The sequence below is a fragment of the Neofelis nebulosa genome, chromosome 5, assembly GCF_028018385.1.
Source record: "Neofelis nebulosa isolate mNeoNeb1 chromosome 5, mNeoNeb1.pri, whole genome shotgun sequence".
Lineage (NCBI taxonomy): Eukaryota > Metazoa > Chordata > Mammalia > Carnivora > Felidae > Neofelis > Neofelis nebulosa.
In genome coordinates, this window is record NC_080786.1 from 79,475,349 (window position 1) to 79,502,820 (window position 27,472).

Below are 27,472 nucleotides of genomic sequence, written 5' to 3' on the forward strand. Positions count from 1 at the left end.
TTGCCTACGTACACGTAGCCTGCTTCACTGCTCAGTGGGACAAAGGGAGTCAGGGCCCTATCTGGCGTCGGGAATCTGGCTGGGAGGCTAAGCATCCGGGGCCAATGCCTGGATCTGTGTCCTGTATGACCCTGGGCAAGTCATTTCTCCTCCCAGGGCTTCAGTTTTCTCCTGAGTGAAGTGAGCGGGCTGGGAAGTCGGTCTTTGCCAGCTCTACCATCCAGTAGGTTCTGAGTGTTGCTGGGAATCCAGGGCGAGGCTCAGGAAGAAGATCCGAGAAGGGGATTCCTTGGCAGGGTCGCTTCTGCTCAGGCTCAGCGCCTTGTATTGGCGCTTCCATTGTAGACACGGGTCCCCCCGTGTCTTCAGCAGCCCCTCCACTCAGCCGCTTCCTCCTTCTATGTCTGCTTCCTCTTCCTCCAGTGTAGGCAAAGCCTCCACACCTCCCTCTTTTCCTTCCTCCTTTGCAAGCTCCCCGCATCCCCGCGTCTCCTCCTCTTCCTCCCAGGAAGTAACATGCCCTCCGTGCGCCCACCTTCTGGCCTAGCCGCGGCCCCAGCGGGCGCCCCCTCCCCCGCCTGGCGAGCGCTGCGCGGCGGCCCGCGGGCACACGCTTTCCCATACCTTACATGGACAAATGCGTGCAGGCAAAGTCAGGAATTCAGGCCCCTGACGTCAGCCTCCAGCTCTCAGGGCACCGCACGGGAGCCCGAGGGGAGGGGGTGGGGACGGTGGGGAGGAAGGAGGGGGAAAGGCACCAACCAGCAGCAGCTCCAGCCCTGCCGAAGTTTCACTTTTTGTCTGTGGGTCCGCTCCCGGCCCCCGCGCGAGCTTCCCCGGGATAAGTAGCATTAGCAAGGAGGGGAGAGCCGGGCGCTGCAAGGTAAGGGCTGGCTGCACCGCCCGGGCGCTGGGCGCGGTGCGCGGTGCGGGGCGCGGGGCCGGGCCTGTCCGGGGCCGGGGACAATGGGAGGGGGAGTGCCCGGGCACCTCCTCCTTCGCCTTTGCCTCCGCCTCCAGCCGCTGCCGCCGCTGCCGCCGCCGCTGCCCCGGCCGCCTCCTCCCCGAGGTATTGTTGCAAATCCTCCTTCCTTCCCCCCACCCTCCGCTCGCGGGCGCCTCGGGAACCCCCGGCCCTCCCCGGGCGCGAGCGCCTCCCGGGCGGCAGGCGCGCGGGGCGCAGGGCGCGGAGCGCGCGCCCTGCCCGGGCCGCAGGGCCCGCGGTGCGGAAGTGCCCGCCGCGGCGCAATCACGGGGTGCACGCATGGGGGAGGGGGACCCCGAGTTTTCGGGAAGCGTCGACCTGGGACTGGGCGGGGTTGGAGCCCTTCCCTGAGCGCCCCCTGCCCGGGCTTTTCTGGGCGTCTAGGGGGCGGGGCCACACCCAACCGCTTGGAGCTTTCGCGGAATCTCAGTTGTCACGGTGGAAAGGGCCTAGGAACCCAGTCATTCTAGTCCCCCCATTTTACAGTCGGCGCATTTGAGGCCCGGAGACAAGGAGGGCCTCCCTGGAGTCACTCACTAGAGGCCGAGCCATAATCGACATAGATGGTTCCCTACTCCTGGTTCCTTTTCTGCAAGCATTTCTCTAGCACTCACTGTGTGCCAAGCGCTGTGTTGGCTGGGTGTGTGGGGTCGGAGAGGCTGATGGGGCCCAGGCCCTGCCCTCAGGGAGCGCTCATTCACCCGAGGTGCCCAACCAGACCCAGGATAAAGTGCGGAGTGCCTGGAGAAAGGCATGAATAAAGTTTGATTTCTCTCTTTGGAGGGGCCGCGCTCGGTCAAGGCTTTGAAGGATAGGGTGTTTTCTGAAGCCAGCCAGAGACAGGAAGGCCATTTGCGCGGGATGGGCGGGTGGGGAGGGATGAAGACCCAAGAAGACTAAATAAATTGTGGAGAGAGGAGATGAAGCTGCAAATGTGGCTGTGTTGGGGGCGCGGGGTGCATGGAACGGGGAGGGGTGTGGGGGGGACATGAGAAGAGATAAGCACTGGAATTGTGCTTGAGTAGTCTACAGAGCAACGCCTTTGGGACTTGTGCTCCAGGAACTGAAAGGTCTCTCTGACTTCCCTTCTCTTCCCTTCCCAGGGATCCGCTGCCTTCCTGCCTCCAACACAAAATGCAAAAATTTAGGGTCCTCTCTGAGCTACTTTCCTAGTACCAGACTCACTTAACTTTGTTTCCAGTACCCTTTTCTAAATTGTTTGCCTCCCGAAGAAACTCATTCTCACTAAGGTGTTAGTGACTTAATTAACGGTTTACCATTCCCAGCAAATTGCATTTTAGGGAAGACTTTAAGTAGAAGGGGAAAGTAGCTGAATGCCCCCACCCCCACCCCCATTCCTCACCCTCCCACTCTCTTATAGGCAGGAAAACCAACAGAGGCCCAGAGGAGGCGGGAGCTAGTTCTGGAGCCTACATTGAATAATGGTGGATGTTGGGGGGCCAGAACCCCAAACGGGGTTTTCTCCACTCCCAACCAGCCTTCCTTCTTCCAGGTGCCTGCCAGCACCAGGAGTCAATTACAGGGAAGAGCCTGATCTTGCATTGAATCTTTGGGAGGCAGTCCCCCAGCCACAACACGGGGCTTTTAGAGTCTGGAATGTAGACTGTAGATGAGAGATAAGTAGTTGGGGTTAGCTGTCTGAGTGGTTGAGGGCCTGGGCGCTTTGGGTCAGGCATTCTCCCAGGCAGTAGGTGTGCCTAGAGTTGGCTTTGGGAGTAGGCCTAGGGAGCTGAGTTGCTGGGCTGGTTACCATGCTGGGAATGAGGAGGACCCTTTTTAGGGTGACCTATTCTTGTGGAGAAGTCACGGTTCTAGGATAGTAGACAGTTCCAGGTAGTGGTTGGTGGAGAGGAGACTTCATTATGAAGCGAGTTGGGATCTGACTTGAAGTCCTCTTTTGAGGGTTTTGATCAGGCTGGGACATGATTGAGAAGGGAAGGAACTGGCATGGGGCAGCGTCTTGCCCCCCCCAGTTCCAGCCAGGGAGGCACTAATTTGGTCTAAGAGTGTTCTCAGTGGGTGTTCGTTCATTTACTGCGAGTATCTATTACGGGCCATTGCCAAATACGAGAAATTTGTAGCAGGTTTCTGTGTTTTACTGAGACAAATAAATTTTATTTCATCAACTCTAAAACACACTTTACATTTTAATGTCACTGAAATCGGGTTCTCTTTTAATCACAGGTGCGTCATAGCTGAGCAGTTTTTCATTCTAAGTTGACAATGGTACATCTTACAGTTGATGGTTTAGATTTGATACAATTTGTTCATTACACCCTTTATGAATGTACAGGGCTCTGCACTTTATTAAACAGTTTCCCATTAGACATTCCATTTGGATATCAAAAAAATCTTTGGAGAATTGGGCCTGGTGACATCTTTCATCTGCATGTGAACCTTTGCCCAAGGTCACATGGCTAATTAGAGACATGCTCAAAATTACAGCCCTGAACTTTGACTCTTGGTGTGTTAATATGTGACTTTACTTCGCTGTGACCCTGGTGCCGATTAATTGGGAAGGGGGGAGAGTCAGACTGGATTTGATTTCGGAACTGTGGCTCAGGATGCTGCCATGATGATGGGTCTTTGGCCGAGACGGAAGATGCCTGGTGACAGGGTAAAAGCAAGGGATGGAGCACACAGCTATTTTTACACAGAAGGGAGAAGCGCAGTGTGTGAAGCACAGAATTTCTGGAGCCAGCTTCCACAGTGAACCAGGAACGGGTTGGCGCTGGGAGTACAAAGATGAGGGCACACAGTGCCTGCCGTTGAGGAGCACGTGTGTGTGTGTGTGTGTGTGTGTGTGTGTGTGTGTGTGTGGAGGGGGGGTTGCTGTTACAGGGGGTATGTTCTGGCTACTCTGCACTGAGGAGGGTTGACTTCAGGGAAGCAACCACAGAAGGAGTAGTGTCTGAGGAGAATCTTTAGGGCTAAGCAGGAGTTGTGCCCTGGGGAAGAAGTTGTGCCTCTGGGCAGAGACAGGGCTGTGAGGCCTTTTGCAGTCCTAGGGAAGGTTTATGCCTCAGGCTGTGTTTTGAATGACCAGCGGGAAGGGAGCTGTGGGAAATGGAGTTGTGAATTCGAATTTAATTTGCTACGTAGATTTAAATTTATCTTGCAGGCTAAAGGGACATTACTTGCTTCTCTGGAAATTGACTTGAGAACGAGCCTGGGCAGGGGTTCCGGGACCCTTCTTGTCGCTGGGATTAGGTATCTGGGAGGTAATGCAGGAAGCACGGTGACACATTGAGTAACTGAGAGTGAACCTGAGACTTTGACCCTGGTCAGTAATAGGGAGTCTTAGCTCAGGGTGCGCCTCGGTGGGTGGGTGGGCGTGCACTGGTGGGGACTTTTCCTGGAATGTGGCGTTGGAAGGCTGCGCCTTGCTGGAAGAAACCCAGGTGAAGAAGGAGGGATGAAGCTGTGCTGCAGGTGGGAAGCAGCTCTCTGGGTGGAAATCCGTGGGCTCGAAGGTGTGTGTGCAGCAGAGGTGAGGCGAGGAAGGAGGGAACGGATGTGTGTTGTGGGAGTCCGGTCCACTCTCCCTGGATGCGAGGTGGGAATGGGCCGGTGCATTCCCGTGCGGGTCACAGAAATGAGAAAGAACACTGATGTGGCGTTCGCCCCTCCTCACTCTCTGGGAATAGGGTGGGTGGCAGGAGAGTTAATGGGATCCGTGCTTGTCAGCAGGGAAAGCACAGGATTGAGGCTAGAAAACGTGGGTCTGCTTAGCATTCATAATAATAATAGTAATAATAATATAATAATAATTTTGATGGTTTTCTGAGTGCTTCTCATCTGCTTACGTAATTCTCCTATTGGTTGGTGAAGGGAAGCTTTATGATTATCCATCTCATTGTGCAGATGAGAAAATGAGTTTTTGGCCAAGTAAGGTCACGCAACTGCTAGTCCATGGCTAAGTGTCCAACCTTCGCCTGAGCTGTAGCTTCTTCACGCTTCTCTCCGGTGTCCACAGAATGAAAATCAATGGTGTTTTCCAGTGTTTTTCCTTGGCATTGAATTCAGTGCACATTCACGGGGCCCGGTGGGATCACAGTTGAAGGGCTATGTGGGTGACCAGGCTTCTCAATGCCACATTGGGGCTGCCGGGCCCCTTCTCTCGTAAGATACTACCGTTCCCTCTACCCTTTGGGTGTCTTCTCTCCCCAAACCTACCTGGCCGGAGACAGTAGAGCCTCTCCAGCAAACCATCCCCCATCATTGTTCCCTCCTCAGCCCTCTGTCGCGATAAGGATTTGCTGTATTCCTGGAGAGAGGCGGTTGGGGAGATGGCAAAGTTGGGAAGCGAGGGAGGGTTTTGATTCCTGTTAGTGCCCTGGATCTGTGGCTCCTTCAACAAGGCTGGGTGTCCTCTGGAGTTGAGTGGAATAGCTCCTGTTGGATCCTGCCCTTCCTTGGGTCATGCAGACTCCTTCCTGAAAGATGGCTTTCTGGCTCAGGACTCAGAGATCAACTTCAGTTCTTCCTGTGGCCCACCTGCCTCGGGTTTGTCGTTTGCATTTCGATGACTCACAGATAAAGGTATTTTCAGGTAGAAAAGACAGAACCTAGAAATGGCACTCAACAAAGTCAGCAAGACCTTGGCTGGGCTGCCTGGGTGGCTCAGGCGGTTGGGTGTTCGACTTCAGCTCAGGTCATGATCTCACAGTTTGTGAGTTGAAGCCCCGCATCGGGCTCTGTGCCGACAGCTTCAGATTCTGTGTCTCCCTCTCTTTCTGCCCCTCCCCTGCTCATACTCTGTCTCTCTCTCAAAAATAAATAAATATTAAAAAAAATAAAAAAAAAAAAGACTTTGGCCGTCTTATCTCCAAATCCCTCTGGTCTCTGGTGCTTTGAAGATGTTCAGTCCTGTTTGTTAAATGAATGAACGACATTTACTGACACGATATAGGCACTGGTCACCACCTGGCTTTATATGCTTGCTAGTCTTTGTTTCCCCTCCACTGTAAAAGAAGCTTCACGAGGATCGCAAGGATGCCTGCTTTGTTAATGGCCATATTCCCAGGCCCAGAAGAGTGCCTGGCACATGGCAGATGCTTTGGAAATACTGGTTAGATGAAGAAAGGGATTGACTTGGTTCGCTGCAACCACACGAGAGCAGTGATGGGGGAGAGGGACTCTTACTGACCCAGAAGCTTGGGTCCGTGGAGTCCCAGGATTGGATTGAGAACCAGCTATGCTACGGCTGCCACAGTCCCACTGCCAGGGTGAAGACCAGGGTCTGGGAATGGAGAGGGGAGTCTCTCAATGCGCCATCCTGAGGGTGAGTGCAATTGTAGCTGTTCTCTTGCTTTCCCTCCCACAGCCAGGTGGTTGCATTGTTCTGGAACATTCTTCTGTTTTCTCAGTCTGTGCCTTTGCCTGACCGTGGTCTCTGCCTGTTGTAAACCCATGACCCTTTAAGTTCAAGGCCAAACCCCACCTTGTGCCATGATGCCATTCCCTGACTCTTTGTCCCCTTCTCCCCCACCTATATGTGTGATCACATACACCCCAATCTTTTGTATTCAGTGCAGCTCAGGTGAGTGATTAACATATGCCCCACGGAAATGCTGGATACTGGCTGACAAAGACCACCGAGGCTGTGTCCCTACGGATCTTTATTCCAGTATAGGAGAGAGACTAAAATAGAGCATGGTGAGGCCCTACTAGAAGGATGAACAAAGGGCTGATGGGAGCACTAGGAAGGGAGTGACCCACCACCTGGAAGAATAGGCACATGCTCAGAGAAGAAGACATCGGGTTGGGTTTTGAAGAGTGAGTATGAGTTCCTATGGTGGACAGGGATGGAAGAGTTTTCCACACAGAGAGACCTCGATGTGCAGTCCTGAGGCTTTAAAAGTGTTTGGTAAATGGAAAGGTGTGTTTGGAGATCGCCACGAATGATGGGGCTGGCCCTGGAGGGTTAGACGGGAAAGGGCTGGCAGGAGGAACAAGGATGACGGCAGTTGTGGGGAGAGGGAGGGCTTTTGTTACGTCTTGAGCAAAGAAGCCTGTTGGTGGATCTGTATTTCAGAGAGCTCTAGTGGCAGAGTGGCCCAGAGGCAGGGAGCCCCTTTAGGAGGCTGCTGATGTGTCCCAGTGTGGGTGATAGCGGGCCTGTACCAGCCCAGCAGAGAAGAGGGGGAAGAACGGATTCCAGGAGCTGTTTGCTGTCAGAATCATAACAGGTAGCTTAGTGCCTCCTCTTGTCCTAATTATTTGCCAGCTTATCAGCCTTGGCTGGAAAAAAAAAAAACTTTCATGTGAGCCAGGCTTGGAGGCAGTAGAAGCTGCGAGCTGGCAACCAGTTCCTGCCTTAGAAGTGTGGGCTGGGCCTCGGTGGCCACAGCAACCCGATCCCTCGTTGCCCAGGTGAGGAAACCGAGGCCCTGGGAAAGGGACACAGGGCTCGGTCACATCCTTGTCAGGTGAGCCTGAGTCGGACATTGGCCCATACTCCCAGGCCAGACCTCTTTCAAAGGTGGTTTTGATTCTTTTTCTGCTGAGCCTGGCCTGACACATGCCTTCTCTGCTCCCCACTGTCCCCTCCCCCCACCCCCCCACAACTCTGCTTTAGAAAATTCTAGAGGGGGTACAGCTTGGAGATCACTGTTACTGGGCTTGAACCTTATGCTTTACACTGTGAAACAAACTGATCACGATGGCTGTTTGAGTGTGTGTTTGTTGGGGATTGATTTCTTTTACTGCCATGTATGCCCTTCCCTTTTTTGCAAGAACCAAGGTTCTGACTCCATGGTAACTTCAAGTTTCCTTGCTTGTGACAACCCTCAGCCCCAACCCTACCCGTCCCCTTTCATTTTTACATGTTTTTGCTTGCATAAAGGTTTTCACGCTGCCGGTAGGAGATCCATTACAGGGTAGATCCTCCTACCCATCGCAACCCATCTCAGAGAACCCATGGTCTTCCTAGCACTTTCTATGTGGAGGATGCATTTTACTATCATTTTTATTACTTAGCTCCCAATTGCAATCTAAGAGATGGGTCAGCGGAATTAGTCTTGTCTTGCAGAGTGTGGGCAAGAATTCAGGCGTGGAGAGCCTTCCCATGGGGTGCTCGGCTTTACATGGCAGAATAAGAATCCCACCTCCCAAGCTCCTGTCCTGCTCCTTAACTGTTGGGAAGCGTGAGAAATTGACAGGAACGTCCTTAGCAGGCCTTATGCACAGGCAGGAAACTATCAGTATTACTTCACCGTGTGGTAATTAATTAGCATTCGCTGCCTGTGTCTGACTTTGGAAGCCAACTGACAATCAGGTTGGAGACCCCAAACTCTGAGGGTCTGGGCTTTGCCATGCTATCATTTTCACAGTACCATCACCAAAGGATTTTGGTGTATGGAAAGCATACACCTCTGTTTGAGCCACCCACTAGCCCTGTGATCTTTTTTTTTTTTTTTTTTACAGTTTTATTTATTTATTTATTTATTTATTTATTTATTTATTTGAGACACAGAGGGAGAGAGTGGGGCAGGGACAGAGAGAGAGGGAGAAGGAATCCCAAGCAGGCTCCGAGCCGTGAGTGCAGAGCTTGATGCGGGACTCCAGCTCATGAACGAGGAGATTGTGCCCTGAGTCCAAACCAAGAGTTGGGTGCTCAACCCGCTGAGCCACCCAGGCACCCCTAGCCCTGTGATCTTAAGTAAGTTCTGGAACATCTCTGGGCCTCAGTTACCTTCAAACAGAGATCTTACATCACAGTGCATTTGTGAGAACCGGAGGAGCTCCCTTCCCAGTGCTTACTGTATTGCAGTGTGGTCACGTAGCGTGCCCGTGTGGCAATTTCTGGTGCCCAGCATGGTGTGTAGCAGATGGTGGTGGTACTTTACCCTACTGGCGGTGGAGATCATGGGATTTAGACCCAGACAGTGCCAAGTTCCAATCCTAGCTGTACCGCTTAATGGAGACTGCCCCCTGGGGTGGTCACAGGCGTGAGTTGGCAGGTCCCTCATTTTTTGACTTCTTAGGGACAAGGGCGTCGCTGTTGAGAACAGCGCGCCCTGCAGAGTGAACCGTGTGCCACGGGCATCCATGACACTTCCGTGCTGTCAGAATGGCTTTTGACCAGTGAATGGCTGTGCGGTGTCCCTTCTTCCATTGCAACCATCCCACTCTTCACGGGATTTGTGCCTTTCAGCCCTGCGGGGTTTGCTTCTATTGCAGTAATTGCTTGGGTCACGGCCTCACATCAAAGCCCCCTGTGGTTACAATGGAAAACTGGTATGGAGGGGCGGGGCCACTCCTCCCTCTGGAGCTTGTGTGGGAACCTTTCATGGGGCAGGTCAGCTAGAGGATCAAGACAGGGTGGGGTTATTTCACTGACCTTCAAGAATTGTGTCTTGGCCTTGTTCCACCGCCCAGCATGGGCCCTTTTCCTGCCATCGCCACTGTGAGCATTCCTCAGTCGCTCAGGCCATTGTCCAGCAGATCAGCTGCCCCGTTGAAAGACTCGGGGAGGTGGAGGTGACCCCCTTAGGAGAAGATGGCTGTGGACATATGGTGAATGTTTTGGCATCTTTAGAAGACCACTTTGTGGATATGAAGGGATCCCTGTCCTTAAGACTAACCTCAGTTTTCTGGTGGAGAAATGTAGCCGTAGCAACAGTATTTAGCTAACAGGCAGAGGGACCGTCCTCCTTGGGCTGTCCTGGCTTCTGTCTGGGTCCTAGCATAGAATTGACAGTGACCCCTTTTCCTCCCAAAGGTGTTCTGATTGGGAGGATAGGTTGTCTGGTTGCCGCACCTGTAGATGAGTGTGGAGGGAGCTAGGGCAAGGAGTGAGCGTGAGACTAGGTCTATCGTGTTGCCTTAGCAAACACCCACTGTTTTTGCTACAGGAGACGCTACGTGCTTGAGCAATGTTGGTTCCATGAACTACTTCTGTAAGGTGAAGTTTGGGGATGCCTGAAGGAGACTTCACGATTGCAGGCACACAGGGTTTATCAGGGTTGATACAAACACGTTAATGCTTGTCAGAGGGTAGGAAGGGGCTGCCACAAGAGCCATTACCGTAGAAGACTGATGTGCGTGCGCACTGGCACGTGTGGGACTTTGGTGGAAGGGCTGGGTCTTAGGTTAGACGTTGAAGGACGTGAAAGCTTCGTCGAAGATGCAACAGGGCAGCTAAAATGGCTCTGGCTAGTAAATCTGAAGCAACAAGATGGATCCTCTGTCCCCGTGTATACTCTAGCTGGGTTTTTGAATCATTTATTTTCCATTCATTGGCCCATCTTGATAATGATCTCTGACTATAACCGTGGAAGCCCCAGTGCGGTACTAAATTCTGTGCCAAGAAGTCACTAGAGTAACCCTTGCGTATTCTTCCGAATGAATTTCCACAGAAGATGGTTCTTGTGAAGTTCCTGGGAAGAAAATCAAAACTTAGTTGGCGCCTGGAGCTTCTGCCTTGTTTGGTAGGAGAACAGGTCATTTGCAAGAGCTGCAGCAGGGAGTTGCCACCAACAGGGCAGGGTGTGTGTGCCCTGACTCGTGGGAAAGTCAAACTGCAGTGACCTGGAGGGTGAGTGGCACCTTTTCTTAGAATGAGGTGAAAGGCAGGTCAGCTTTTCAGATGTCTGGTCATTTCCAGTCTGGAAACTTCTTGGCCACAGACTAGCAGCTTCACTTGGAGACTGTTAGGGTTCCACTGATGATAGTGGAAGAGGACCCTAAAGATACATTTATTTGCCCATCGATCTGATGCACTGGTGTCCTTGCTCACTCATCGTGCCAGATGTACCTGTGAATGAATGAGTGACATTCTCGTCTGGGTTTTGGGGATGCAAACTGTGTACAAGAAAGTACCTGGTGGCTCTGATTGGGTGGTGACTAACTCGAGGGACCTGGGGGAAACTTCATAGATGAAGAGACCATCATTTAAATAGGCTTTGAAGGATGAGTGGGAATTTGGTAGGCAGGAGGAACACAGGGTAGTTAAGCAAGGGAAATAACACGGCAGAGACACAGACGTGAGAAAGTGTATCACACCTTGGAGAAGTGGAGTCATGGGGGATAGACTGCATAGTACAGAGGCCATGGAAATGAGGGTGAAAAGCTAGGGTGGGGCTGAGATTGAGAAAGGGCTTGATTGCTGAGGAGTTGAGTCTGCACTATGGAAGGAGCATCAAGTAGGGTGAACCGTGCTTCAGGAAAAAAGTGGTATGCTGGATGGGGAGGGAGCGTACTCGAGATGGCAACATGTGCTGCAATAGCCCAGGCAGAAGACAAAGGGAAGCTGAATTAGGGTTGATGCCATGGACGTGGTGGATGTTTCACAGGTAAAATAGAGGTCACCCCATCTTCTTGTTTCAATAAAAGGAAACTCAGACCCTGAGCAGATGATACATGCAAAGTCCCCAGCCCTGGTTGCAGCATAACCTCCAGGTGATCCCATCCAATGTCCAGTGTCTGTAGAAGGGTGATGGAGTGCAGGGCTGTTGAGATAGCTCTTTGTCAAGGGGAAGATCTCTGTCCCTTTTTATCTTTTAAGAATTCCATGGAATCTCTTGATTCTGAATGGAATTGGTTCTTCCTAGGGTTATTAAATCTCTAATCACTGGAGATGTTCAAGCAGTGGTTGATGGGAATGTTGGTGAAAACGCAGGTATCGATGGAAGACTTATTATAAAAATGTCTTTGAGGCCTGCGCAATCTGACTTTTTCCCTTCCTTCGAAAAGATATTTGTAACAATCTTACCTGGAGGTCCTCTGTCCATTTGGCTTCTCAGGATCCTCTTAGCTAAACTGGATAAATGGCAGAAGAAGTTAAAAATGGATGATCGAGCACTAAGAATGGTGGGCTATTTTTCACACAGAGTGTCGAGGGAGTGGCCATTTTGGTGCCAATAAGTTAACACACACTCAAGTGAGCTCTTTGTGGCCTAGACTGGCCTGCATGATCCTGATCAAAATGGAATATGGTTGTGCCTTTCTACTAGTCGTCATTTTTATAGTGCTTTGCAGTTAATCATGTGTTTTCCTATGAATTACAGATAAATCCCCTCAACAGTGCTGTGAGTAGTTATTACTGTCCAGGTTTTACTGATCAGGAACATGAGGTGAGAGATTACATGACCTTCCTAGGGCCCACGCTAGTCGGATGGTGAGCCAGGACTTCGACTTGAGTTTTCTGTTAGCACAATTTTGGATTCCTCCCGCTCCCAGCCTGTGCCGATCCCTGGGACAAGCTGTGGCTTTGTTTATATTCGTATCCATTGTGGATCCTGATGTGTGGCAAGAATTTAATAAGTGTTTGTCAAATGACCATATGAACGAATTAATTCTATAAACAAATAAATGAGAACTTGAGTTGTAAGAATATGTTTACTAGTGAAAAAACCAAATGCATCTCATGTAAACCATTAATCTGTTATCAAAAGACAAAAAAAAAACTCTTTTAGAATGTATTTACTCAACTACATTAAACACACACACACACACACACACACACACACACACACCAAAAAACCTCCCACCAAAACTTTTTGTACCTCAAAACCACTCTCTTATTTCTTATGAGACCATAACCCTCATCTTAACCCCGCTCCCAAAGTGCGTGTCTACTTTTTTCTATGTGTACAAAATTTCCACTTAATATTATTACGGAAGTCTTACTTTTTTTTTGGCCTGGAATTTATATATATCTTTTACATAACTAAAACTTTGTTGAAATCAATAAATCCTGCTTTAAACATTACCTATGTGGACAGTAGGATAGTTTTCAATTTGAAAAAAAGTTAAATGCAATTTGATATGTTAACAAATGCAGTGTAAACATTAGTGGGCAAATACCTCTTACTTCCTTCTTTAAATTTTTTTTTAAAGTTTATTTTTGAGAGAGAGAGAGAGACAGTGTGAGTGGCGGAGGGGCAGAGAGGGAGGGAGACATGGAATCCGAAGCAGGCTCCAGGCTCCGAGCTGTCAGCACAGAGCCGGATGTGGGGTTTGAACCCACAAACTGAGAGGTTATGACCTGAGCAGAAGTTGGATGCTTAACCGCCTGAGCCACCCAGGCACCCTGCTTTTACTTCTTTCTACCGTATTATTTAATAAAGACAACTATTTTCTGTGGCACTTCCACTTACCCCTTACAGTGGTTGCTATTCTGTCCCTTGCATTATGTGTTTATGTGAATTTATTTCTTATCTCCTCCTGGATGCAGTAGAAAAGGCAAGGATGATTGGAGACAGGTTCAAATCACGGTGCTGCCATCCGTTAGCTATTGCGACCTTGTATTGGTTCGTTAGCCTCTTCTTTGAAAGGGGATAATTACCTTCCACGTAATGTGGCTGTGAAAGGAATTCTGTGGTCAGTGGATTAAAGCACCAACGCCTGCCATGTGCTGCTGGAGAATGTTCTCTCTGTCCTCTTTCTCCCTGACAACCCACCAGATGATAAGACAACCATGATCTTTTCCCTGCATTTCCCTGTAGAGCATGACCCATAGCAGACCCTAAGCAAATGTTTATGGGCTGGCTGAACAAGTTTAGGTTCTTTCGAAGGAGAATTACCGGCACAAAATACTGAATATCTCTAATACTTTTCATACCAGTTGCCATTCAGCCTCCAGCAGAGTCATTAGCAGTGTGTGAGTCTGCTTGTTTTTCTAGATCTTCACTTGGATTTAATTTCATAACATGTATTTGTCTTTGCTAAATTAATATGTAAGAAATGGTGTTTCATTATTGTGTTAGTTTGCATTCCTTTAATTACTGAAGAGATTTCTCACGTGGTAGTTTAGAGTATGTGTTTTCCCCTTGTGTGCATTGTCAAATAGCAATATTTAAGTGGGTTGGAGAAGCTTGGTATGAAGGGCTAAAAATGTTTAATTTTTTTTTTTTTTAATTACATAAGCTCCATGCTCAACGTGGGCTTGAACTCACGATCCTGAAGTCAAGAGTTGCATGTTCACTGTCTGAGCCAGCCAGGCACCCACCCCAATGTTTAATGTTTTGAGTTGCCTACTCTTTTTTAAAAAATTTTTTTTTTAACGTTTATTTATTTTTGAGACAGAGAGAGACAGAGCATGAACGGGGGAGGGGCAGAGAGAGAGGGAGACACAGAATCGGAAACAGGCTCCAGGCTCTGAGCCATCAGCCCAGAGCCTGACGCGGGGCTCGAACTCATGGACCGCGAGATCGTGACCTGAGCCGAAGTCGGATGCTTAACCGACTGAGCCACCCAGGCACCCCGAGTTGCCTACTCTTTATGTATTCCTTCCTTCCTTCCTTCCTTCCTTCCTTCCTTCCTTCCTTCCTTCCTTCCTTCCTTCCTTCCTTCCTTCCTTCCTTCCTTCCCTCCTTCAGTGCTTATTTAGCACCTACCCCATGCCAGGCTCTGTTCAGGGACTACACATACTACCAAAAAATGAGTAAATGAGTGAAGTCAGTAGTCTCCAACCCAACCTCCTCGTTTAACATGAGTGGTTGCCGAGGCCTCAGGAGAGTGAGGTTAATTGCCTAGCGCCACTGGTGTGTTCAGTAGTGGACCCAACCATTTATTTTAACTATGATTTCTCATGCTTTATATCAGTAGCCCTTTAAGCCGTGGAAACAACTTGGAAATTTCAGAATTGTGACAACTAAGCAATCCCCAAACTCTACGCTGAGAATGCAGAGATCTGATTTTTGGTTTAGCAAATATAATCACTTGACTCTTCAATTTATATACAGAAACTCGGTCCTAGACTTCTCTGCCTCTTACGTTTATGTTAATTCTTCTAAATTTTTGGCTTTTTTTTGTTTTTGAGTCTGTTTGTTTATTTTGAGAGGGGGAGAGAGAGAGAGAGGTGGAGAGAGGATGCCAAGCAGACTCTGCACTGTCAGCACAGAGCCCAAGTGGGGCTGGATCTCACGAACCATGAGCTCATGACCTGAGCTCAAATCAAGAGCCCGATGCTCAACCACCGGAGCCACCTAGGCATCCCACATTAACGTTCATTCTTAAATGGATAAACTTAATCATTAAAAAAAAATTTTTTTAACGTGTGTTCATTTTTGAGAGACAAAGTGTGAGTGGGGGAGGGACAGAGAGATGGAGAGAGAGAGGTAGGGGGACACAGACTCCGAAGCAAGCTCCGGGCTCTGAGCTGTCAGCACAGAGTCCGATGCGGGGCTCAAACCCACAAACCGTGAGAGATCATGACCTGAGCTGAGGTCAGATGCTTAGCTGATTGAGCCACCCAGGCACCCTGAATTAACTAAATTATTAAAGCAGGACTAGAAAACAAAACAACCCCAATCCATGTAGTTTGGACCAGATGTAAACCTTTTTGGACATGTTTTTGGTAAATGGAAACAACAGATGACATTTCTCTATCAAATAAAATAGTCAATTTAGATTTAATAAGGCAGTTATCTTCAGGTAATAAAAATTCAACTAACTTGCCATAACTATCTTGTTTAAAGTCAATTAAGAGCCTCATAGTCTTTACTTGCTGGGTAAAATTTAATAGAACTTCAGTTAAGCATTTATTGCTTATTTGATTCAAAATGAAGTTAATCACCACAGTTGGTAGCAACCACTGAGTATTTAATTAACATTCAGCAAACTATCTTATTAAGTCTAAATTAGATACAGACAGGTCTTGTTTATCCCCATCAGTCTGCAAACATCATTTCCCCACCTCCCACCCTAAAGGGCCTTTGGTTTTCCCTTGGCTTTCCTTTTCTGATTTGTCATCTTCCTTTTTCTTCTGGTAGATACCCGACTTGGGCAAAGGAGGAGGGAAAAAAGTAGGAATCCATCGTGTCAGGAGAACTCTGGCTTAGGGCACAGCTGAGCGGCTTCTGTTCCATTCTGTTCTGTTCCATTCTTCAAGAATCACTGAGCACCTTCTTTGTGCAAGACCTTCTTTTAAAGCACCTTTGCGTAAGACATTCTTTTACACACTTTGGACGATCTAGAGGAAGTTATGTGGACATAGTTGGCTCTATTTTCTCCTCTTAGAAACGAGATGGTTGGGTTTAACGGATTCATCGAACACATATTTATTGGCCTACAGTTCGTAAAGCACTTTGCTGTGTGTCATGATGATTTGCAAAAGGTCCTTGCTGTGAAAGAAGACACACGGTCTCTTAGGACAGGTGCGGTGGAATAAATATTGGGCAAGATGATGGTGCCCCTCAGAATGCTGCGATTCTGTGAGGTTCTGTTTCCCAAAGCGTTAAGACTGGGCTATGAGAAAAAGGTTCCATAGCCAAGTAAGTCTGGTAAAGTCCAAGGTAAACAAAATTAAATGGATATCTTTACCATGGGACTCTCTGAACCTTTAGTAACCTAATGCACACTGTGACCTCCCAAGAGGTTTGTTTCTCAAAGTTATTTGATCAGAGAGTCCCTGTATCACCACCCTCCTCCTTTTTTTTTTTTTTTTGAATTTTTAAAAATTGTCCCCGTAGGGCATTTCTTAGGCTTAGTGTTCCAGTGTGCTTTGGGGAATGCTGCTGTGAGCCATGGGATCCCGTCCATAACATCTGAGCCTCGAGGGGTACTCAGGCATGCACCCTAGTCACTGACACAGGGTTGGAAGATCTGTGCATGAAAGGTGTCTGACACGGGGTGATTTCAGACATAGGGATTTGTGGCTGGGGTTGAGGGTGTGAAATCAGAGCAGAAGGGCTGGGCTTGTGAAGGAGGGGCGGTTGTGTAAGCAGAGGGGCCTGGAAGATGGTCAGTAGTCATTGGGAACAGGACAACTGTGAAATTCGGACATGACTGGTTTGGTTGAGACACCCTAACCCACGGACACAGCTTAGAGCAATTTTCGTTCTAGCCTCTATCTGGAGAGGTAAGAGGCAGCGGCGTTTTTGGTGCAGAACTCTGCTTGAGGCCTTGTTCCAACTGAGTGTCTGCCCATCTGCAGAAGCCATCACTTCTGTAAAGCATTCTGACTCTGTCTGGGGCAGAGCCCCTGTCTGAATCACAGTCTGTCTTAGGAGCGAGTCAGGGCTCTTTCATGGGTGGCTTCATTCTAGCAGGTCTGATTTCCAGTTGCCCCGTCAGATCCCCCTTCCTCCGCCTTCCCTTTCTCTCCAGCTTCCCTCGTTCTGATGAATCACCTGTCTTCATTTTTCATTCTTACCCTTTTGTGTCATCATTTTCATCTAAGGCAGCCTGCTTTTTTATATTCTTCCTGAAAAGTCATCTGTTTCATTTAAAACGATGCTACCAGTTTTCTCGTCTCCGGTAGCAACCAGCAGATGGGACGCGTCAGATAAAGTGGAGGACGATCTACCAGACTGGTCCGCCGCATCATGGAGGTTTGGCCTCAGGCTGTGCTCTTTCACTACCCACCTTGTTATCCGTCTCTATACGGAGAGGAGCACAGGGCAAGGGATGGGGAGATCCGGGTTGTGTTTCTGATTCCACTTTGAGTACAAGTTTCCCCTGTCTGAGCCTCAGTTTATCCGTCAATGAAATGTTAGACTTCGGGCCCTTGCAACAGAAAAATGTTGAGTGTTAACAGTGGTTGAGTCAACGCAAGGTGAAGTCAACCTGGATTATTTGATCAGACATATCTTTGTGCCTGGCAACACAAGGAAGTGTGTAATGAGCATAGCTTCATGCCCATACATGGTAGACATTCACTGAGCATTGCTTCTTCTATACCCTGTCTCCTTCTAGACTCATTTTCTTTATATTGTCTGTTGCTTTTTTACTCATTTCTCTTTTCTCTTCTGCCACTCAGCCTTATCTCTTCTTTGCCTACACTCCCTCTGCTGTGTTTTCCTCCCATTCCCTAGTTGGATGGCTCCCTCTCTCCCCATCTCTTCAGTATTCCTTTTTCCCTTCCGGCTCTGTCCATGGAGGTGTCCACTACAGAACTTTCTAAAGACAGACGGTGACATTGGCAGGACAGATTGGGGAATGGTGGTCCTAGCCAGCTGCAGATCTTTCCAGGAGATTGTTTGGTCTTTAGAATCATTTCTTTGTTTAATACATATTATACTTCAATGAATGAGATTAAGTCTTGCCCTCAAGGAGCCCACTGTGGAGGTGAGAAGCTGTCTGACTTTTCTTTGACACTTGTGGGAAACCAAAGCCAGTGAGGTACATTATAAATTGGGAAGGAGGTTTTTGCTTGTTTGTTTGTTTGTTTGTTTGTTTTGGGTGTGTGTGTGGGGGGGGGTTGTTGTTGTGTTTTTGTTGTTTCTAGAATGGGGTAATGCACTCCTGGGTTTTCAGCATGGATTCTTGAGAACCTAGGAAAACTAGTTACCTGGAAAGCTTAAGCTTATTCTGACTATCTTAAAAAAGGCAGCTTGCATGTTTGGTTTAGCCATCTACCTGGACAGACACTCCAGGGATGAAAAGGTTGCCTGGCAAGTGGTTGCAGATCATTTAGAATGATGTGTCAAGAGAGCACAGGACATAGCACAAACTCAGAGAAGTCATTCACATGTAGAGAGGCCATTGGTAATGGCGGTGAGGTTTGGTCCCACTACAGGAAAGACTTTCAAAAGGTAGGAATTTACCTTGAGAGTTCTTTCGCTTCCTCTTTGTATTAAACATGACACTCACCTTTTAGTCTTTGTGATTAGTCTTTGGATTTTCCCAGTTATATATGCCTACTTGAAAAATCCAGAAGCATTTGGAAAGCGTTGATCTGGGTAGTGTTTGAGAGCATGGGCTCTGGAGCTAGACCGTATCCTGGCTCTACTTTTAGAGCCAGGCTCTGTCATTTATACCCTGACTTGTTACTTAATCTCTTTAGCCCTCTGTTGCCACATCCATAAAATGGGAATGACAGAATTATCTATCTCCTTGTGAGGATTGAATGAGTTGGTATATATCAAGCCCTTAAAATAGAGCTTGACACATACTAAGCACCCATTAAATATTATCTACTGTTTTTATGTGTTATTTTTTATAGTCAGAAGGTTGTGATTTGGAAAATATATTAGAGATGAGTGGATTTTTGGGTCACCTTTTAGTTTAAGATTTTATTTTTAAGTAATCTCTACACCCAATGTGGGGCTTGAACTTACAACCCTGACATCAAGAGTTAAATGCTCTTCCAGCTGAGCCAGCCAGGTGCCCCCGGGTCATTGTTTTAAATACACTTTTAATTTTGGAATAGTTTCTTAAGTATATGGAAAAGTTGTGAAGGTTGTACAGAGAATTTTCATATACCCCTTGCCCAGTTTCTCTCATTTTTGGCATATCGTATCACCATGGGACATTTGTTAAAGCTAAGAAACTGATGTTGGTACGTTGCTAATTAACTCAACTCCAGACTCTGGTTGTATGTTACCAGTTTTCCCATTAACGTCCTCTATCTTCTTAAGGATGCAGTTCAGGATAGCACATTGCATTTGGTTGTCATATCTCCCTAGCCTAGAGTGGCTTTAAAGCTTATATCTTTTTTTTTTTTAAGTTTATTTATTTATTCTGCATGAGAGAGAGAGAGAGAGAGAGAGAGAGAAAGAAAGAGAGAGAGAGCAAGCAAGCAGGGGAGGGGCAGAGAGAGAGGGGGAGAGACAATCCCAAGTAGGCTCTGTGCTGTTAGCACAGAGACTGATGGAGGGCTCGATCCCATGAACTGTGAGATCACGACCTGAGTGGGCAAAGCGGGAAACCTAGAGAAGGTCAAAAGAGGATCATGGAAATGCCCTGATCCTGTCCTTATCGTTCAGTGGAGGAATGAGCCACAGTCAAGGACTTCTTATCTGTAAAGTGGGTGCAGTGGTCAGTGATAACCTCACGGATACTTAATGCACACAAAGTACCACAGTTTTTACCTGGTGAAAACTAAGCGAGCCAAGGTGCTTACTTATAGTAACCTGAAACACAGTAGGTTCTCAATAAATGCTTGAGAAAAGAAGCCTTGAAAATGAGGAAACTTTCTCCTTAGAACGAACTTCAAGAAGATGGGGACGAATTGTGGCAAAACAAAGAACAGTCATTCATAAGGAAATCCGTGATACTCAGGAATGGAACCAGTGTTTGAGTTTCTGATAAGCAGGATATACTGTCTGTTTTTATTCTTGGAGGCTTTTATCATACAATACTACATTATGTTGCAGTCTGACTTTCACACAAATTGGATCCCAAAACTTACAGGAATTAAAAATACAAACTCGTGGGCAGTATGTGTTTTATAAATTACAGAAAACAGTAGTGTAAAGACATGCATAGTGAGTACAGTTAAGTCTGCAGCAGGCACCGATACCCAGGAGGAAGACGTGGCTGAGGCTGCCGAGAAGGCACGGGAGCCGGGAAGCCGGATGAGGAGAGCAGGTGCACGGTGCGGTGTTCAGCGCCAGGAGAGATGGAGGGAGGCAATCTTCTGCGGGGAGGCTGGATGAGGAAGCCGGGGCAGCGGAGGCAGTTTAAGAATCCTGGAGAGGTAAACCCTCTGTATATCCCTAAGATATTTCTTTTCTTTTTTCTTAATTTTAAGGACCTTATTTTTGAAGATTGGTTTTGGGTTCACAGCAAAATTGAGAGGGAGGTACAGAGATTCCTCATATCCCTCCTTCCCCATACACACGCATAGTCCCCCCAACCCCCGTTATCAGCAGCCCCCACCAGCGTGGTCCCGGTGTGGCAGTTGAGGAACCTGCATTGACACATGGTTATCACCCAAGGTCCGTACTTTACATTACGGTTCACTCTTGATGTAGTACATTCTGCGGGTTTTGGACGGATGTATGATGACATGTGTCCACCCTTGTATCATACAGAGTATTTTGCTGCCCTAAACATCCTCTGTCATCTGCCTGTTCTTCCCTACCACCCACCCCAGCACCTGGAAACGGCTGATCTTTGTACCATCTCCATGTATCCATGTATGTTGAATGGGGCCAACTGACTTTAGGAACCTAACCTCCATTGCTTTTTCTCATTCTGGCCTTTGTCACAGCGTTTCCTCAGCCTAGATTGCTGTTCCTTGCCCTTATCACCTGTTGGAACTGATCGTCAAGGTTTGGCACCTCCGCCATGAAGCAGGCTTTGCTTTCCACCCTTTGCCCCTAAGCAGGAAACAATCACTTCCTCTCGACAATTCATTCCTGTCTGGAATCTGGCAGACATATAGCAAACACTCGTTGAATGGACGGACGGATGCACAGATGGACGGATGGGCGGGTTTGCTATCACTCACAGTATGCTCAAACTTAGTTCCTTTAGAATAGGATTATAACTTGCTCATCTCTACACCCTCTAGGATCAGCACTGAGAAGGTGCCCCTCCGTCCATCCATCCATCCATCCCACACCACAGTAGACTTTCAGGCTCTATTTCAGGGTTGTAGCAATGAACGGTTCATTTGTTGATAGTCTGCACAGAGAAAATGGTGTTCTTTGGGGTATGTTTTCATTCTTATGAGGTCTGTCTGTAAGTTTTCTTTTTCTTTTGACGTGTACGGACTAAGGAAGAAATGGCTTGTTTGATCTGCACGTGTCATCGGTGTTCAAAGCAAATGCTCTCTCATTCTTTCAGCCGGCTTTGTACGAAAGAGAGCTCACTGGGTTTAGAAAGGCACTGTCTCTCAGAGTACGTGGCAGGTTCTTACTGACTTGCCTTAGGGATAAATGTCCTTTCAAGTGTTTTGAAAGTTGGTGCCAGGATGCCACAGTGCTCATGGTTGGGCTTCCTTGCTAATGTTTTTTACTTTTATTTTTTAATACAGTGACAGAATGCATACCGCTGAGGTGGTAAATGGGAAAAAGAAGTGCAGTGGAATAAACTGTCTGTTTCTTGGGGCCTTTCGTATTAATCACAGGAGGAAGCATCAGTCATGGCCAGATGAGAGAGCCAGCTGACTTAAGCTCACGCCAGATCGACATCAGAGTGGCAAAATCGAGAGGAATTTGACGATGCTGAATTGGGGAAGTCTAAGGTGCTCAGAGCAGCAGTGCTGGACAGATCAGAGAGACCATGTAGTGAGGCAGTTCAGAGTCACCCTGGAGGGTGTGCTGCCTGCCCTGAACACCCCCCTGCTCCCACTTCTGAGGCAGTCAATCATGAACTTGCATTTCTGACAACCTCAGAGGTTGTGCCAAGGCTGATGGAAACCGCTGACCTAGTCCAGCTACTGGTTTTGTTTTGTTTTGTTTTGTTTTATTTTTAGAGATGGGGAATCGAGACCTGGAGATGAGTGGAAAAGACTTGTCCAGAGTCACACAGCTTATAGGAGCAAAGCTAGAATCAAAACCCGGAATCCTGACTTGCAGAATGTTCCATACTGTCACCAGAGCCAGTCCAGGAACCATGTTATTTTTAGTTCTGCTGCAGAGTGACCACTAAGTTTCACTAGCTGTGCCCGATCTGGTCACAGACTTATTTTTCAGGGCCTTCCACTTAGCTCTCTCCAGCTACATTTCCTTCTTCAGTTAAGCCACAGCTTGGCCGCTGCTGTGGACTAGGAATTGCATTGAAGCTAGAAGTGGTTTAGCACTGTGGCAGTCGGAAAGTATGGCTGTCAGCTGGTCAAACCTTGACTCGATTTATGTTTTCATTTTCTGATTTGAAAGGGAGGACAGTACCACCTCCTTGGGCTGCAGGTCAGGTGGTGAGCACGTACCTGGCTCTCTGTGTACATTCTGGCGCTCGTCACAGTTATTATTACTGAGGAGAGTAACTGTGGGCCCCTCCCTCAGGGTAGGTGGCTTCCGGAACTTTGTAGAGGGAAGCTGGGATTTACTGGAACAGACACATGGCTTAAAGTTTGGAGGAGTGGGTTTCAAGACCCAGCTTTGTCACTTAGCTGCATAGTCTCGGGCAAGTCACCGGATGTCTCTGAGCTGTGATTTGAAGCAGGTAGACTTAGTTTATGTAATAAGGCAGCATAAGGAGCAAGAGGAAGGACGGAAATTGGGAAGAGGTGGAAATCTGGGCATTAGATACAGGTTTTGGGTTGATGGGGAATGAATTTGACGGGGGTGGGGGCCGTAGAAGGCGTTGGGTGGCCTTTAGGAGGAGGGGGCCGTAGAAGGCGCCGGGTGGCCTAAGGCTTGGTGTTGGAGGGAGCAGAAGGTCTGGGGGTGGTCCTGTGAGGGTTGACCCAGCCAGCCTGCCCAGAGAGGGGCTTGCCCCCAGTCCAGGAGAAATGTCATCACTCCCATGTCAGGATACTGGGAGGGATGGCTTGTTGAAGTGATGTGGGTACTGGTGCTGGAGCATGACTGGGGAGTCTGGCCAGGGTCATGGTATTTGCTTTGGACTGGGGGCCTTGAGGCACACTCACAGTAAGGGCCAGCTTAGTGGTGAGACTCAGGATTGACCCTGACACCTTGGCTGCTGGGTTTAGTGAGCAGCAAAGAGGTTAGATCAGAAAGGTACTGAATATGACTGTTGTATCTTTCATGATGGGTTCAGTCTGGGAGAGGCCTGGCTAAAAGTTGGGGTGGTCCTGGGGAAGACAGAGATAAGGTCACCCACCAGCTTCAGTTTTCTCACCTGTAAAATAGGAGTGCTGATGGGGATTATGCTGATGTTATCTGTTCTGGCTGGATTAAGGATTAAATACAGTTGACCCTTGATCCACAGAGGTCTGAACTGCATGGCTCCACTTACGTGTGGATTTTTTTTCAATAAACAACAGTATAGTCCTGTAAATGTGTCCTCCTTGTGAGTTAATTAATAAGGTTTTCTTTTCTCTAGCTTACTTTGTTGCAAGAAATCAGGGTATGAAACATGTAACGTACCAAATGTGTACTAACTGGCTGTTTATGTTATCAGTAAAGTTTCTGGTCAACAGTAGGCTATTAGTAGCTAAATTTGGGGAGGAGTCAAAAGTAATGCACAGATTTTGGACTGTGCAGGCAGTTGGTGTCCCTAAGCCCCACACCGTTCAAGGGTCAACTGTACTTGTCTGTGGGAAGGCACTTCTTGGTTGCGGGACGCCAGAGCAGCGCCTGGCGTCCCTGTTCCAGGGCAGACCAGAGAGCAGGAGAAGGAGGAGAGATGCAGAGGCACAGCTGCGGGAAGACTGTGGGAGCTCATCCTAGGGAGGACAGTGATAGCTCCTGCCGGCGGAAGGTCAGGGATGCTGGGAGGATGTAGGCTTTAAGAGCCCGCGGAAATGTTGCTCAGCCGGGCTCCTTGGCGCATACTCTCCTTTCACAGTGAAGTTTTCAGCACAGCTGGGCTTGGGGGCTCGGATGGGGTGGGGGGTGCTGTAGTGCCCTTGGTTCACCAGAGTTAGAAGAGCCAGGCTCTCATGCTGTGGCTTGGACAGACGCATCAGAGCCAAGGGTGGAGCTCCCCGGGTGTCCAGGCTCCTCTTCCCTGCAGAGCTGGTCTGTGTTTAGGGAGAGACCTGAGGATTCAGCTCGTGTCACCTACTAGGAGGCACGGCGGGATGTCTGTCTACACGCATCCCCTTCCCTCCCCCCCCACTGTGCTCTGCAAGCCCCTCCCTTCCTACCCCTCCTCCTTTCTCTGGCGGTCCTGGCTCCGCCCTCATGCTGTACCCCAGGGACGCCCACCCTCCGTGTTTCCCCTCTCCACATACCTTTGTTGGTCTCTATTGTCCGGCGACTACCCTAAACACCTTGGGGGGTGAGGGCTACTGTTCGTTTTTCCAAGGTCCCAGCATCTCCATTTCTTCAGGTCATAACTTAATACAGTATCATTCTTCCAGTAGTTGTCTTCTGCCCATTGCATCAGGCTGCTTTTCCTTGGCTGGCATTAAACCGCTAGTAATCATTTACCTCTATGGTTCCCTTCACTGTGGGTCACACGGTTGGATGGTCACAGGGAGATTCCTGCAGGTGTTTTGCTTTCGGTAGCTGACTTGTGCATGAGTGAAGGACATTGTTGCCTCCATAGTTACTGTCTGCCATTCCAGGGGCTGGCTGAATAAGACACTGGTTCAGCCGTCTAGGAGGCTGTGGTCTACACAGGAAACAGACATGCAAACAAAATTGGGGCAGCCGGTGACGTACCGTGTGTGTGTGTGTGTGTGTGTGTGTGTACCATACGCAGAGGAAGTATCCCAGTAGCAAGATGGTGGACAGAGCCCATCACACTCTGAGGACACTCAGACGTGTTAGGACACCAAGAAGAAAAAAAAGACATTTTGAAAGTACTGATGGGGGCCCCACATAGCCACAGTCCTCCCCATTCCCTATAATCACAGAAGCCTGTTGACCCCCGGGGTTTGAATTTATGCTGTCTTCAGAGTGAAGCTTCTCTTTGGCCCACAGGTGTACCTCGGAGGGCGCTGAGTTCCTCCCAGGTTCCCGCCTCAGCCCTCCAGCTCATTTCCTGCCTCAGCCCTGTGCCATGGGGGCTGGGAGGAGGGTCCAGACTGGTCTGTCCCACTTGGTTCCCCCTGGGATTCCAGACCTCCTGCCCTTCCGGGGTGCCCATATCTGGAACACGCCTGTTTCCCCAGTGCATACTGTCTTCTAGTACTTTCCCTGCTTGCCTTCCTATTTCCATTTAAAGCCCTCTTGAGCAGGTCTGAGTGTCTCCTGCCAGCAGCATTCCTTCTGGTTTACTGGAACCCCCCTTCTCATTCTGCCGGGAAGCCAGCCGCTAAGGGGACTTCAGCACAGCCACTCTGCAGTCTCTTCTCTCCTCCAAGATCGTGACCCTCCCTCTGGCTGGAGCAGTGACTGGCCTGGCTGTCGACATGAGCCCCCTGACCCCCTGCATATGAGGCTTTCCTTCCCTTCCTAATCTTTGCCCAGCTCCCCCAGCCATGGGGCTGTTGGACAGGCACCTACAGGCCTGTGCTCCTGTGCCTCCCTTCACTGCCTGCCCGTCAGAAGTAACGTGAGAAGCAACACAGAGGGCTGCCTGGGTCTGTTTTTCGGAGGAAGTCAGAATGGCCCTCTAGCAATGCCTGGGACAGTGACAATATTTGGGTTGATTTCCCTGTGGATTTTACTTCTAGGCACAAATACATGCACTGCCCTGTTAGGAGAATTTTTAGGAGAATTGCTTTTTGAGTGGAGCGGAGTGGAAGGCACCTACCTACCATTTTCTTCCTGCTCTGCTGTGCACAGGCTTCTGTGATCTCTGACTCTGCTCTAGGGAACACATTTCTGCCCCACAGCGTCCCAGCTGGCCTCCTGCCATCACTCACCATCTCCCATGGCCTCTGGGGAAGTCCTTTCCCCTGCACACTTCCACCCTGCTGTGATCCGACCCTGCCTCAGTTCCAGAACTGTCTCCAGCCAGCCCCTTGCCAGTCAGACTCTATGCTTCCTCCTTCCTGTGTTCCTCGGCACACTGTCTTGCACACCTGTGTGTCTTACTTAGCATGTGCTTTCCCGTTGGTCCCGAGGGTCTGTCGTTTCTCTCTGATGAACACCTGCTCATCCTTCAAGATGCAGCACAGATGTCGCCTCCTTGTTTTTTTAAAAAAGTTTATTTATTTTGAGAGAGAGAGAAAAAGCATAATTTGGGGAGGGGCAGATGGAGAGAATCCCAAGCAAGCTCCGCACTGTGAGTGCAGAGCCTGATGCGGGGCTCAAACTCACGAATCAGGTGAGATCATGACCTGAGCCAAAGTCAGATGTCTCCTCCTGAACTTCCTCTCACCGCGCCCTCCCCCCCCCCCCCCCCCCCCCCCGCAAAGAGGTGAAAGCAAAAACAAACCTAATTTTTATTGTATAGAGTAAGCCATTTCAAATACTCAGGACCAAATAAACAAGGAAATGAGAATCACTCATAAATTCACTATTTAGATACAGGTGCTGTTTTAATGATCTTGAAGAGTTACTTTCATTACTTTTTTGTGCATTTGCGTTTTACTGACTTGATGTCTTACTACGTATACAATTTTATATACAATCATTTCACCAAACCGTACAGCATAAGCCCCTTCTCATGGCATTAGGGATTATTCGTACATGTAATTTTTGATGACTGCCTGTTACTCTGTCTTCAGAATATACCAAATTTTTTAAATCTTTTTTTTTTTGTTTTGGTAGCTGACATTTGAGTTTCTAATTTTTCATTATTGTCAGTAGCACTGTGATGTATGTCCTTTTTACGAAATTCATTATCTGTACCTCTGACTATAAGGCAGGTTATTAGGACGTGAAATTGCTTGCTCAAAGGGCACGAACTTTTTTCACCCTTAATTTCAGAATAACTCATGGTCGCTGAAGAAAATTAGGAACATGTGGGGAAGCACAAAGAAGAAAATAAAAACCACCTGTAGCTCCTTGCAAAAAGCAGTGTGAAATTTGATGTGTAATTGTGTGTGCCATCTCTCTCTCTCTCTCTCTCTCTCTCTGGCCCAGGGATTGGTGAACAGTTTCTGTAAAGGTCCAGATAGTAAATATTTTAGGCTTGTGGGCCTCATATGGTCTCTTTCACGTGTTCTTCTTTTTCTTAAATAAAACTTCTAAAAATATAAAAGCCATTCCTGCTTAGTGTGTCGTACAAAGAGTTTGCCAACCTGGTGTTAGCCTCCGAAGTGGGACCATGCTGTACATTACTATTTTGGAATTGTTTTCCTCCCTAAGGTAACTACCTTCTTAC

At 48.4% G+C, this 27,472-nt stretch overlaps 1 protein-coding gene and 1 long non-coding RNA gene across 5 annotated transcripts in view; one reads left to right on the top strand and one right to left on the bottom strand.

Annotated features, from left to right (window-relative positions):
• Positions 1–766: 766 nt before the first annotated feature.
• The window catches only part of LPP (LIM domain containing preferred translocation partner in lipoma), a 682,444-nt gene continuing 655,738 nt past the window's right edge, over positions 767–27,472 (top strand). For 2 of the 3 annotated variants that reach the window (XM_058732400.1, XM_058732405.1), the window contains exon 1: positions 767–883. The gene's annotated coding sequence lies outside the window, so the exon portion shown is untranslated. Of the gene's footprint in view, positions 884–956; positions 1,070–27,472 lie in introns of those variants that run through there. The other variant, XM_058732402.1, reaches the window with a different exon arrangement.
• LOC131513056 (uncharacterized) lies at positions 23,509–26,259 on the bottom strand. Of its 2 annotated transcripts, none has more exons than XR_009262444.1 (3): positions 26,067–26,259; positions 24,486–24,868; positions 23,509–24,315 (listed from the first exon to the last, which is right to left on the bottom strand). It is a non-coding gene; the product is annotated as an uncharacterized LOC131513056 (long non-coding RNA). The 2 variants fall into 2 exon arrangements; XR_009262443.1 differs by having other exon boundaries at positions 25,955–26,259.